Here is a 13,372-nt window from a genome sequence, read left to right as displayed (position 1 = left end):
AAAGCTTTGATTTGCTCTATCTTCACCCATTGATCCCTCTTCCTGTTGCACAAATATTACACGCATTTTTCCTCTTCTAATCCTTTCCTCCTACATTAACTCAGTCTAGAATGCTCGACTTCCATCTCCACCTATCAAACTTCTACCAACATTTTAAGGCCCAACTCAGAAGCTATTTCCTCCCATCCTTTTGAAGTAAGTTTTCTCTCCCCTTTCTCTTCCCATTTTACTTTGTGACTCTCTTTGAGCACACGGTCTGCATTGTTTCATGATTATTTATGAATGTTTCATATCTACAATACTCTAAAACCTCCACTGGACACTATTTTTTCTTAATACAGTCTAAAATTGCATTAACTTTTCAGGTAGCTACTTCATATTTTCATCCCAAATTGAGTTCTGTGGTCAATTTAGACTCTAATGTTTTAATCTTTGAGTATTTAGCTCCAGGGCATGCTGGGGCCTCAGAAGCTGGCTGGTGAGGAAATGCAAGGGAGAAGCCAAATGGCAGTGGGCAGAGAAGAATAATGGAGGAAACTTGGTATCATTCTGGCAGTGTTACCCTGGATTGATCTAGTGAGAGGAAAATACTAAACAGTTGTAATATCTTGAGCCACTTGGCTTACTACTCTGTGGTTCAAGGGCCCATTAGAATTGGAGCAAAAACCTAGCCAAGGGGGTTTGGAGAACAAGCCCCAGGACTGGACATCTAAGAAGGGTAATTAAGGGCAGGTTGGGGCCCTTTGGGGCTCAGCAGTCAGATAAGTAAGGCAGGAGAAGCACAGACTTTGGAGACAGACAGCCCTGGGTTCCTATCCTGCCTCTGCCGTTCACTAATTATGATACTTGGTACAAGAGACTTCATTTCTCTAAGCCTCCATTTTCTCACCTGTAAAATGAAGAAACAAATCCCTGCCTTTTGCAGAATTGTTGCGAGATTACCTGAAAGAGGGAATATAGACCTGGCCCATAAAAAGCACTAAACATATATTAATTTCTATTACAGTAAGGGCTAGACAAGGTTTATGTCTGAGCCTGGGCTGTGTTCCAGGCAAAACCCTGCCCAGGGAAGGAACCAGAAATCAGTAAAAGAACCAAGGCTGACAGCCAGACATGTAGACTAAAGCAGCAGGTGTTAGACACTCAAATAGAAAACAGGGTAATTAAATGAATGTCAGTTCCCACCAGCTGTTGAATCATAAATACAAATCCAATGGACACTTTTCAGTACCTTTGGTACATGATCACTCTGTTGTATCTGACACTGCCAACCTCTCCAGGCTCCTCTTGGCTTCGTCGGCTCTTCTGGCACCATGCACTCCTGTGTCCTCCTCCCTCGCTGGCTGCTCCTTCACAGTCTCCTCTGCAGGTGCTTCCTCATCTCCTTCTATAAAAATTGGTGCTCCTCACAGTTCTGTCCTAGGGCTCTTTCTGCTCACTTCACATATTTTCCTCAGGGATCTCATTCTTATGGCTTTGGTTTTCAACTATTCTCTGCTGATTCCCAGATCTTCTTCTTCAGCTAATCACTCTCAGCACAAAACCCTTCCAAGTTCTCTTGGAGCCTTGAGATTAATTTGCATTGGAACTACATTTATCCCTTTATCCTTCTGCCTGCAGTCTCCTTACTTTTCCTGAAGAACTGAAGCTCTGGCTCAGAAATGATTATTGAGCTTGCCAAGTCATCACTGTCTTCACTGTAATCAATCTCAGCACCAGGGTGTTTTAAACTATGGATCATGATCCATTATTAGGATAAGAATTAATTACATATGTCACAACTAGCTTTATAAGGAATAGAATGGAATGGAATGGAATGGAAATAGCAGAATAAATGCCTCCATAGTAAAGGTTAGTATTGTTTTAAGATTTTTTGGTTTTCACTGTGTGTGTACATTGGGTCATAATAAAAAGTTTATGTTTTACTGTGGTTGCCACAGACAAAAAGCTTGATATCCTCCGCGTTAGACCACTATCTGTTCCAGAGCATCCGAAGTCAAACTATGGGAGGAGTGATTTGAGAATTAAATTGCCTGAATTTAGTCACAGACTCCAGTGCTTAGTAGCTGTGTTTTCTCAGGCAAATTACTTAACCTTTCTATTCCTCAACTTCCTCATCGGTAAAATGGGTATAAAAGTAGTACCCCTTCATGACCCTATTGTGAAGAGTAAATGAATTAATATAGTTGTTGCTTGACATAGAGTGAGTACTTTCTAAGAATTAGCTACTCTTAAACAATAAAATATATAGGAAGCCCTGGTGGCATAGTGGTTAAGAGCTACGGCTGCTAACCAAAAGGTCAGCAGTTCAAATCCACTAAGGGCTCCTTGGAAACCCTATGGGGCAGTTCAGCTCTGTTCTATAGGGTCACTATGAGTTGGAATTGACTCGATGTCAACAGGTTTTTTTGTCGTTGTTGTTAAACAATAAAATATCTAAATACTTTATTAAAGGTGTTAAATTTACTGAAGTATGTGAGAGATATTCATACAAAGGCATATTGTATATGAGAATATAAAAATTCATCACATTGTTTCACCTAAAATTTAACCCCACTGTGACAGGTATTGCATTCATTTGGTGTCCTTTTTCTGCTTAGGAATGGAATGGTATGGGATGGCATTTTTAAGATTTTTTTTCAACGAATTATTTTAAGGAGGCTTTAATTTTTATAAAGTCTAATAAATGATTATCAGATTTGAATCATTATTAGCCACATAATTTATGTGTATATACTATATCCTGTGGCTCTGTGGTGAACACTGAGGTTACCTACCCACCATCCACGCCCCCTTCTTCCTTTCTACCAGAAACCTGATATTAGTGAGAGACCTACCCCTGCTCCACACAGCTCTATGCTTTTAGAAAGGGACTCCACCCTTCATCTAAAGACAGGGTGCAGGGGTCCTAACTAGTTTAAACCAGTGCCTTCCACCCTTTTTCATGATGTGGCAAATGTGGAAAATGATAGTGTTTTTATGGCACCATAGGGTAAAGAGAAGAGCCTGCTCTGGCTGGGGATGTTGGCCAGACATGATGGCAGCTTCTGGGCAGGAGTAAACAGCAGCTCCAAGGGCTGAAGGATTCAATTTCTCTCCAGCTGTAACACGTTCTCAGCACAAGGTGGGAAGCTCGGGGCTCTAAGCCAAGGAGGGCATGAATGTCATTCCCAGGGCCACAGTTACCAGTTCAGGGCAGGTCTGTGATCAAGGTTGACCAAGAAGACTGGTAAGAACTTATACTCCATTGTTGTAAGAGAGATTTCTTCTCTCTCTCCTACAAGATGAGAAAAATGAAGCTTATTTCCCAAGTTTGTGCCAGCCTTAGGGTGGGGCTGACTCTGTGGATAGCAGAGAAAACGATCCAAGGAACCTGGTCTCTGAAGACATAGCTGGGCTGCTGAATCAACCAACCCTGAAGCCTGCCTATTCTAAATTCCCTGTTAGAGGGATAATAAATGTCCTTATTGCTAAAGTTATTCTGAGTTATGATTTCAGTTACATTCAGCCTAAAGCATCCTAACTGATTCAGTGTCTTGTTCTATTTTGTAGAGTTTTCAACACCATAACTCATAGAGTAGTACTGGATTATGAAACACTAAGTGTTACACACCACTTCCGTAATCAATACCACAGAACACAGATAATCACAAGTGTTTACGTTTGGGGTTTCAGGTTCTTCTCAGATTGTCATTAACCCTTCCATGGCAAAGACTGCTGCTAACCAATAATCTAATGACTTTTTCCCCACATCTGTATCTCATTTAGATTTTCCCACTTTTTGGTAGGATTGAGGAACTTCCATAAATTTAGATAATTTCAGGGCATAAGCTGATAAAGCCACAGTGCCACCTTTCAGTGTAATTGCTTCTCTTGGTAGCCCATAGGAAACTCTGTCACATCACGGACCTCCTGATATCATGTGATGCAATCAAAAGAACACAAAATCACTTCTGTGGTATTCTTGCCAGCAGTGTAGTCTAATAAAGAAAACAAAAGACAAAGACATTTTACAAAATAACTGTCCCATATTATTAAAAAATGACAAGGCTAGGAAAGACAAAGATGAGAAATTATTGCAGATTAAAAACCTACAATATGAATGAGTTACCTTTGTGTCAACTCCCACTCATGGCAACCGCACATGTGTCAGAGTAGAACTGTGCTCCATAGGTTTTCAGTGGTTGATTTTTTCTGAAGTAGATTGCCAGGCTCTTCTTTCAAGGAGCCTCTGGGTGGACTCAAACCTCCAACGTTTCCTTTAGTAGGCAAGTGTGTTAACTCTTTGTACCACCGAGGGACCAGGAAACTAAAAGATTTGACAATTAAATGTAATGTATGATCCTGAACTGGATCTCAAACTGGGAAAAAGCTCTAAAAGATATTGAAATACTTGATAAAATTTGAATATGGACTGTGGATTAGATAATAGTATTATACGAATATTGTATTTCCTAACTTTGATAATTCTACTACGGTTCACTAAGAGAATGTCATAATAAAAGACCAAACCCATTGCTGTCAAGTCAATTCCAATTCATAGCTACCCTATAGGACAGAGTAGAACTGCCCTATAGGGTTTCCAAGGAGCAGCTGGTGGATTTGAACTGCCAACCTTTTAGCAGCCAAGCTCTTAACCACTACACCACCAGGAATGTCCTAATTGTTAGGAAATGCACTAAAATGTCTTTACTTACTTTCAAATGGTTTTGAAAAAAAGTATGTGTTCGTCTGTACATGTATGTGTGTGTGAATAATGGTTGGATCTAGGAGTATGGCACACATACTATTCTTGCAAATATTTTGAAAGTTTCAAATTATTTTGAAATAAAGTATCTTGTACCTCCCGTTAAAAAAAAAGATAAGGGCCTAAGTGTTCATGGAATGGGCTGGTTTAGGCACAAGCGATATTTGCTGCTAGAAGTTCCTCTGGATCCAGCAATCCTCACAGGCTGGTTGCGCTTTAGGAAACAATGGATGACCCTGGGAGAATAAACGATAGAGGGATGTCCTGGATATCTGAGCAGGGCTTTGGAACAGCAAGCGTCTCCTCATAGCAGAGGGTGGTCAGTTTGTAAAAGCTCTTCCTTCTGTGACACCTCGTGGCAGTAAAGAGCTATTGCAGACTTTAGTGCCATCTCTGCTTGTCAGGATTCATCTCCTTTGAACTAAATGGTCTCCCAGGGTTCTTGAACAATTTGAAAAGAAAGATGTCAAGGAGGTGGCACTAGCCTTCCTAATAATATGGCATGTGAGTGTTCAAACTAAAGAGTAGAAAATTAAGAGACGTAACAGAATTTGTATCCTGAGTTTACGATAAGTGATACCAATCATATTAACTAGCTTCATCTGCTCCTGCACAAAAATTGTGCCAAAAACTATACAAGTGTCTTGGAGTGATGAGAAACTTTTGGAAATAGATAGTGGTGAAGGTTGCACAAGATAGTGAATGCAATTAGTGTCACTGAACTGTACAAAATGGCAAATATTTTTGCTATATGTATTTTACCACCATAATAATAATAATAAAACTATGCAAGTGCTGTGAGAAGATCAGGGAAATGCAACAGGATAAATTCACGCTAATGGGAAAAGTACAACTACAAAACAAAGTTATATATTAATATCTTTGTATAATATTTGTTCCTGAAAAGGTATAATAAAATTGAACTTTTGTAATTGAAACCATATATTTTAATGCACCATGAGAACAATTTTAAAGAATATTACAGAATATGTGAAGTCATACCCACGTGAAAGCATGTTTTTAGCTTTTTTAATCCAAATTTCCAGTTTTTAAAAAAGAAAAAACCATGTTGTTTACAGCACCATATTCCTACAAAGTTGGATGTTTAAATAGGTGGAGGCTAGTGATAAATCATATAAGCTTGAGAGCAGTAATTCCATGTTTTAAAATAGATCGTCTAGCTATTAAAATCATTCATTAATAAGCCTGGTAGATTTATTTTTTTATACCACTTCATGTATTAATCAAGGATGTTTTGGTTATAAGTAACAAAGATCCAAATCGACTAGTATAAGCATATGCAAAAAAGGAATTTATTGGCTTATATAACCAGGGAGTTCAGATGTAGTGCTAACTTTCAAACATGAGCTCTAGAGGCTCAACTGATGTTCTCTCTCTTTCCCTCTTTTTTTTTTTTTTTCACTTTTCTTAATATTTCTCTCAGTTGCCCTTTGTACATACAGCTTTCTCCTTGAGGCCAAGGAAGACAGCCAAGAACAGATAAAATAAGTCTTTCCAATTTGCTCTATGAGCAAAGTCTGGGAGAATACTCTGGTCCAATTTGGACCATAGGCACATACCTGAAGGGGCGTAGGCAGGCCATGTGATTGACAGCCCTGTCAGTATCATGGACGAGGGTGGGAACAGAGTGGAGTGTTGGGAGATACAGTTCATCTAAAGAATTAAAAGATGAAAGAAGTAAAAAAGTGGTAGGCAGGCAAAAACTGTAGCTACCATAGCCCCGATGCTGCATAGATTATGTCCATAACATAATTCTCATGGACCTAAACATGGAGAACTATATATTAAAGCTTTTTAAGGTAAATATTGGACAAGTGTACAAAGATGCATGTATAACAGAGTAAAAGAAAGTGCTGTTTATAACAGTCAAAGAATTTAATAATCTAATAGGGTTTGGTTAAACAATTCTTACTCTAGTCGTAAAATGTTTTGCATTTATTTAAATACAAATTCATTATTGCAAGGGGAAACAAATATAAAACACTATATATAATAAGTCCCTATATTTGTTTTGGAGCCCTGGTGGTACAGTGGTCAAGAGCCTGGCTGCTAACCAAAAGGTCAGCAGTTCGAATCCACCAGCTGCTCCTTGGGAACCCTATGGGGCAGCTCTGCTATGTCCTATAGGGTCGCTATGATCGAATTTGACTCAATGGCAATGGTTTTTTTGTTGTCATTGTTATATTTGCTTTAAATGTATTTTTTTTTTCCTGTTTACATTGATATATATGCATAAAAATATGTAGAGAAGGTTATGTAACAAAATGTTATCACAGGGATCTTGGACTGCAAAAAGACAGACGATAGATGAGTTTTTTCTTCTTGCCTCTTTATGCATTCTTATACTACCAAACTATATATAAAACAAAACTCTAGTCCCATAGAACTCACAAGTGACATGCACTCACCTTTAGTTACAAATCCTCTCCATTCCAAAGTAGCAGGGTGCTTAGTGGCAATTTCACAATGGTGGCAACTGGTAAGGATCTGAACCCACTAGCTTGCCCTAGTTAACATGGGCTAACTGAATCAGTTAATGAGAAAACTTTTTCTGAAAAACTCAGTGAGTGGGCTGCAGCTGACCCACAGGAAATTGTTTGAATGCCGAGCCTTAGTAATGTTTCTCCATGAGTGGATCCTAGGCCACCCGTATCAGAAGTACTTGAGAAGCTTACGAAAAATGAAAATTTCCTGGCTTCATTCCAGACTTTCGGATTTTGAAATTTAGGAAGTAGGCCTAGGAATCAGCATTTTCAAAAAAGTTCACCAGTGGATTTTTATGCACACTGAAGTGTGAGAATTTGTTCAGAGATTGTATGGTAGGAACATACAAGAGGGAAGAGATTGTGCTGCCAAGAGAGGACTGCCATACATCCCAGTGCCTTTGTTTTATGGTTGTATTAAAGCACCGTTCTTCTAACATTTTGACTATGAACATTAACTGAAAAATCATAGGACAGGGTAGAACTGCCCCATTCCAAGGCTGTAAATCTTTGTATGGAAGCAGACTGCCATATCTTTCTCCCACGGAGTGGCTAGTGGGTTCGAACCGTAGACCTTAGCAGCTTGAGTGCTTTAACAACTGTGCCACCAGGGCTCCCCGTCATTATTAATAACAGTTTTTGATTTGAAAAAGTTGAAAAATTTTATTGCATGTAAGATTTAACATTTCTCCCAGTAGAACGATCCCAAAATTTTAAGGATGAAAACCACAAAAAATTCACACTATAGAATCTATTCTAGGATCACCACCATATTTTAAGCTAAAAAAAAAAAAGTTTGAAAGTACAGATAGGTCTGAGAGCAACAGACAAGGATAAAAAGGAGGAAGGGAAGAAAAATTTCCTAGAGTTTTTTCTGGACATCTGCTAAGTACTTAAGGCAAGCACTTTTATAATTAGAAAATTCCATCAAGGTTATTTTCTGAATAAGTTAAGTATAATCCTATATTCCAAAGCTTAAGATGCAGATTAACTCATGAACAGTCTACAGTTTTAGGTGTTTCCCATTATCCTAAAATTCTGGCAGAATGATAATCAAATGAAGAGATAAAAGTAAGATAAGTAATGAACCCTGCTTCAGGCTATCTAGCAAGTATTTTAATGGAAAACAGTGAATGATAAAGGAAACATTTCAATGGAAAACTTTTGTTTAATAGAATAAATGAGCTAAGCTAAATTCTGGCAAATCTTTATTATAAAGACAGTGAATAATTTTCCACTGAGAATAGCAAAAAACTTTATTACCAAAGTCCTTGGAAATACAGCGTAAGGGAAAAGTCAGCAAAATACGTAAATTAAATTACCTATGCAGTTATTTCCTTCTTTAGTTTCTATGGTGTTCTAACAGTTGAAAGAAGGAGAGCTAAACTGCACTAGATTTCACCAGTTTATTCTTAAGCGACATAGTATTCACCCAAGTAATAAGACCAAACACGTTTTTCTAACAGTAATTTTTAAAAATTTTATCTAGAAATAGTTCACTTTCCAACTGAAAAATTATAATCGGAATTAAAGGTTTCAATTTGTTTATGAAAAGAAAGAGAAACTTCCACTATAATAAGATAGAGAAAACCATCAGAGTTAAGCATACCCAACATCTCTATCAAGAGGCTAATACAGTTTTTGGCTGCCTAACATATCAGCCCTCTTGCTTATGTTAGGCAGTCCGCCAATGGTGCGCTTTGATGGGAGCCTGGACCCCATCTCCCTCCTGAAAGGCCAGGTACTTGCTCCTGTTGATTCCAAACAGCTACAGCATATGACCTAAGAACAGCTTATTGGATGTTCCTGCTCCAGACTTTTATCCTGAAGTAAATGACACAGAGAAAGGAGGCAGGTTAGAATTTATCCTGATGCTGTGTGTCATGGATTGAATTATGTCCCCCAAAAACGTGTGTATTAACTTGGTTATGCCATGATTCCCAGTATTGTGTGGTTGTCCTCCATTTTGTGATGGTAATTTTATGCTAAAGAGGGTTAGGGTGGGATTGTAACACTCTTACCAGGTCACATCCCTGTTCCAATACAAAGGGAGTTTCCCTGGGGTGTGGCTTGCACTACCTTTTATCTCTTAAGAGATAAAAGGAAAGGGAAGTAAACAGAGAGTTGGGGACATGATACCACCAAGAAAGCAGCACCGGGAGCAGAGCACGTCCTTTGGACCTGAGGTTTCTGTGCTGTGCTGAGATGCTCCCAGGCCAAGGGAAGACTGATGACAAGGACCTTCCTCCAGGGCCGAAAGAGACAGGGCCCTGAATTCGGACTTCTAGCCTACTGGACTGTGAGAGAATAAGCTTTTCTTTGTTAAAGCCATCCACTTGTGGTATTTCTGTTATAGCAGCACTAGATGATGAAGACAATGTGAGTGGCTGCAGACTCTGGAGTCCAGACCTGGAGGTGGTGGTAATGGTAGTTTCCAGTGCCCCATTGCTGGAGCAGTATCATAACCAAACTCCTCACATGAAGATATTTAGCTATGGTTCAGCCTGCCTTGCAGACTGGTTGGTTCTGTCAGTGTTCCAAGTGTATTACTCTGGCTTTCCTATCAATTTTGTGAGCTACCTACACCATTCTAATATATTCCTTTTATGCTGTGTAACCAGAATTGACAAGCAAGAAGACTCACAAGTACAATACTCTTTTCTAGAAAGTTTCCAGGAAAGTTATTATGATATATTGTATAAAGTAGTGGTAGAAAAGTAGAGTTTTTTGATATCTTACAAAGTTTGGATTAACCTCAGAACATAATGACCTGTGTACATTTATATCAGTCAGCCAAAATCCAAACGTCTACGGGGGCCAGACAGATGAGGTAATTAAGTGAAACAAGCAGGTTGTGTTCTTTTGGGCTACACCCACTTTGGATGCATCTTCAACATATACATATGCTTTAAAAAAATGCTTTACTTCTACTTTACAATATTCTTATCACATGTAACACTGTTTACCATTAATTTACTCACTTTTGACAGAGACGTGGTTCAAGAAATATTTCATTTTCCTCTTAATCCTGCTATCAAAAACAAAACCAAACCGGTTGCTGTTGAGTTGATTCCAACTCATAGCGACCCTATAAGGCACAGTAGAACTGCCCCGTAGAGTTTCCAAGGAGCACCTGGTGGATTCGAACTGCTGACGTTTTGGTTAGCAGCCACAGCACTTAACCACTACACCTCCAGGGTTTCCAATCCTGCTATAGGAACATAGTAGTCCAAGTGTGATGCCAAATGGCAACTGCTGCTCAGTTCAAGTGCCAGGGGTACAACTGAAAGTCATGGGGACTGTGGTAAATTAGAGTTTGTACCATCAGCCCCTGCTCCACTCCAGCTGATTATTCCCCTATGGTAATTAAAGTCTGGGTATGCCCAGATCTTTTTTTTTTTTTTTTTTCAAGACAAGCTGAAAATCTGGACTTTTATAGGAAATTAAGAATTTAAACTAATTAAGAATAATTTTAATAAAAAAACTTATTAGTTACCAACATTTTAAAATTAAGAATTTGAAATGTTGGCAACTAATAAAAAGTTTTTAAACACAGTTTTTAAGAAAGTATATCTGAAGTCTAGACATGGACTGTGAGTTGCCTCTCTATGACCTCTGAATTCACTCTTGCGATACAGATACAGAGAGAGATTACGACCCTTATTAATTTTTGCATTTCCTTAGAAACAGGGTATTTGTGGCAGCATGATATGTGGAAAGAGTGGAAGACCAGAGTCCTATAACCTGGTTTAAGGTCCTGGCTTTGTCACTTTGTAGGGCAAATCACTTAACTTCCTGTTTCCTGAGACTTTTGCTGTACAAAATGCATTTGCTAATAATAACCAAGATATATTGAGCATTTGCTCAGTGCCAGACACTGTGCTGGGCAGTTTATACGCATTGTTTCATCTAATTCTACAGCAGCAGGCCTGTGGTGGCTAAGGTTGTGTGTCATCTTGGCTGAGCCATGACCCTCAGAGGTTTGGCAGTTATGATGTAGTTTGGCTGCTACATAATGATGTAGTCACCTCCATAACAAGACTTGATACAATGTAATCACTTCCATGATGAGATCTGCTATGAGCAGCCAATTAGTTGAAAGGGAGTTTCCTTGGAGGTGTGGTCTGCATTCAATATATGTGGACTTTCTGGTACAGCTCGCTGGCTTTTGCCCACTCTGGATCCCCATCTGACCGCCAGTTCTTGAGACTTGAGCTAGCAGCTTGACTGCTGATCTTGGGATTCGTCAGCTTCCAAAGGCTGTGAGCCAGCAGCCTGCTGTCTTACCTGCTGATCTTGGGTTCATCAGCCCTGCAGCTACATGAGTCAGGAGAAGTTTCCAGCCTCACCTATGGACCTGGGACTTTCCAATCTCTACAACTGCGTGAGCCATATTCTTGATATAAATCTCCCTCTCTGTCTTTTTCTCTTTTTCTCTCTCTCCCCCTCCCACGACATATCACTGTCCCCTTTCTGTCTCTGTATGAACATATACACACTTCACTGGTTTTGCTTCTCTAGAGAGCCCAGCCTAAGATAAGCTCTATGGGTAAATACCTACCTGTTTCAGTTAAGAATGCATTTGTGTACCGATAACAGAAAACTAATAATAAAAAACCTGTTGGCACAAAGAAGCCCTGGTGGTACAAATGGCTAAGTATTCAGCTGCTAACTGAAATGTTGGTGGTTTGAACCCACTCAGTGGCTCCATGGGAGAATGACCTGGCAACCTGCTTCTGTAAAGACTACAGCCAAGAAGACCCTACGGAGAAGTTCTACTCTGTCACATGGAGTTGCTAGGAGTCAAAATTGAATCAACAGCACCTAACAACAACAACAGAAAACCTGACACAAAGTATCTTAAACTACCAAGGCACTTATTTCACTCACGCATCAAGATATCTGAGGTGGGTAATCCAGGGCTGGTGCAGCTGCTCCAGCAAGTCCTCCAGGATGTAAGGTTTCTAGCTTTCTCTGCCATTCTTAGAATGTCGCTTCTTCACGGTCATACTATGGTTGCTGTACCTTCAGGTATCACATCTACCTTCAAAGCAGGAAAAAAGGAAAGACAAAGGAGTAAAGGATGAGATGTCACAAGAGCCTGTCCCTTTTTATCAGGAAAACAATAATTATTTCAGAAGCCTCCTTCAACAGACATTTGCTTACATCTCATTGCCCAGACTAGGCCATCTTTAACTGCAGTGGAGGCTGAATAAGTGAATATTTTTAATAGGGCATATTTCTGTCCTAAACAAAATTAACCAAGGTTCTCTGAGTAAGGAGCACCTGGTGGATTTGAACTGCCAACCTTTCGGTTAACAGCCATAGCACTTAACCACTATGCCACCAGGGTTCCCCTTAGTAAGGAATAAACTCACCATAGGTAAAAGGCAGGTAAGGGTGTCTGTCATAGTGTCATTATGATCAAAATAATTTTATAGATGCAGAAACTGAGATGAAACATAAAGTTGAGAAACTTGCTAAAGATTCTACAGTAGCTACTAAATGACAGATGCAGGATGTGAACCCAGAGCGTCTGAGTCCAGCATTTGGAGTGCTAGCCATTGCAGTACAACTGTCCAACCGACTTCAAATCATGGCTGTAAAATTCCAATGATGGGGAAGAGAAGTCACATTTGTGGAGGGCTTATTGTGAAGAGCCAAACCTTTTGCCATTGAGTTGATTTTGACTCATGCCAACCCTATAGGACAGAGTAGAGCTGCCCCATAGGGTTTCCAAGGAGTGCCTAGTAGATTCGAACTGTCAGCCTTTTGTTTAGCAGCTGAGCTGTTAACCACTGTGCCACCAGGGTTTCTGTGAAGACCAGGTACTGCTGAATTTAGTACTTCGTATTCATCGTTCCATTTAATTCTAACAACAACCCCAGGACACTGGAACTATTTTCCAGACTTTAAAGGTGAGATTCGAATTATTTCCAACAATTTAAATGCTGAATAGCTCACTCAAGCCTAATCAGTGGGTAAGCAAGGATATTCTGGCCCGATGCTCTCTGACCAGAAACCCTGCTGATGTAGTGGTTAAGAGCTATAGCTGCTAACCAAGGGGCTGGCAGTTCAAATTCACCAGGTGCTCATTGTAAACTGCATGGGGGCAGTTCTA

This window comes from Elephas maximus, chromosome 1 (genome assembly GCF_024166365.1).
Source record: "Elephas maximus indicus isolate mEleMax1 chromosome 1, mEleMax1 primary haplotype, whole genome shotgun sequence".
Lineage (NCBI taxonomy): Eukaryota > Metazoa > Chordata > Mammalia > Proboscidea > Elephantidae > Elephas > Elephas maximus.
The sequence above is the reverse complement of the archived record's forward strand: the minus strand, read 5'-3'. Positions refer to the sequence as shown.